This window comes from Fukomys damarensis, unplaced genomic scaffold, assembly GCF_012274545.1.
Source record: "Fukomys damarensis isolate Sample0158 unplaced genomic scaffold, DMR_v1.0_HiC HiC_scaffold_33, whole genome shotgun sequence".
In the NCBI taxonomy this organism is placed as follows: Eukaryota; Metazoa; Chordata; class Mammalia; order Rodentia; family Bathyergidae; genus Fukomys; species Fukomys damarensis.
In genome coordinates this window covers 54,799,364-54,800,690 of record NW_022900945.1, presented here as the reverse complement: position 1 = coordinate 54,800,690, position 1,327 = coordinate 54,799,364, and the positions used below count along the sequence as shown (strand labels likewise).

The 1,327-nt window shown below is 59.8% G+C and overlaps 1 protein-coding gene across 1 annotated transcript in view; it reads right to left on the bottom strand.

Annotated features, from left to right (window-relative positions):
* Positions 1–1,307, bottom strand: part of Mef2d (myocyte enhancer factor 2D) — a 27,440-nt gene extending 26,133 nt beyond the window's left edge. Inside the window, exon 1 of the mRNA XM_010643979.3 lies at positions 1,285–1,307. The gene's annotated coding sequence lies outside the window, so the exon portion shown is untranslated. The remainder of the gene's footprint in view (positions 1–1,284) is intronic.
* Between the last annotated feature and the right edge of the window lie 20 nt (positions 1,308–1,327).

Genomic DNA, 1,327 nt, shown 5'->3' with positions numbered 1-1,327 from the left:
CCCTAGAGTTCCTCTGTTCTATGCAGTAGGCCCCAAAGAGCGGAAGGAGTGATGCTCTGACAGACTTGCTGTGTGATGTCAGGAAAAAGCTCAACCTCTCTGATCACTCACGACAGTAGTGTCAGTGAAAATTCCTCCCTAACCCAGAGAAACTTCTTACAAATGTGCACATGCATGCACACACACACACACACACACACACACACTAAAACACACAAAGAAAGGTGTAGTGGAGACAGGGGAGTTAGAACAGACTCAAGGACCCAATGCCAGTCCTGGGGAAGAGTTGTGTGTAAACTGCAGGTCCCCCAGTTACCCCACAGGAACGGGTCCCCAGACACTGTGCGATCCCACCCCACCCCCACCTCCTGCCAATACAGTGGGAAGCCACAGGAAGGAAATTCATTCCCAGGCAGGCCGTGGGAGCCGGGACAGCTAGGCAAGTCCGGGAGCCAGTGTGACCCCGCGGCCACAAGCTAGCGGACATCTGTGAACAGACATGATGTTCCTTTTCAACGCTCTCCTCAGCTACTAAGAGCTCCCTGCCGGCGGAGGAAGGGGACTGGGAGGGGACAGCTCCCTAATTCCAGTTCACCCAATCTCAGGTCGGCCCAGGCTCCCCTCCTATCTCCAGGCCAGAGCAGCCCAAGGTCACCTGCCCAGACAGCAAACTTCCCACAGCCCAGGGTGGCCCCTGAACGGCTGCCCGCGCAGACCCACTGAGGGGCTGGGGGAGGGGAGGAAGAGCCATCCCCCACTCAAGACACGAGGCCTCTCAAGAACTCAAATGGGGGGGGGCTGGACAGGAGGGCACAGGATCTGCCCTCCGTGACCTCCCCCAGCCCAGCAACAATGCAGGAGGCGAGGGAAGCAGAAGGGCAGGCCCAGGGTAACCCAGATGGTGACCCCCCCCACACCGTATGCCCCTACCCAGGAGCCCTCCTTTTCTGGGGGGCCCTGGGAGAGGTCGGCACGAATCCCCAGAGCAGGGCAACGGCTCTTCTCCCTGTCACCGTGAAGAGAGCTGACACTGGTGAGAGAGCAGTGCACCTTAGTCTGCTTGGTCCTCCCTGCCAACTCCCCAACGCTCCCCCAGACAGACCCCACTCCCAACCCAGTTCAGCCTGCCGTAGGTGGAGAGAGGACTGGAAAACTCCTGCCCAGATGCTGAACAGCTGCAAACTTCTGGCAGGAGGGGGCTCTCCAGCTGGGGTGGCTGACAAACCCGATGAGGGGTCTCAGAAGCAGGGCTAGGAGGGCTGGAGAAGGGTCCTTCATGCCCACCTCTGGCGCGACTCGACGTCCCAACTCCGCAGGCACCGGGCGA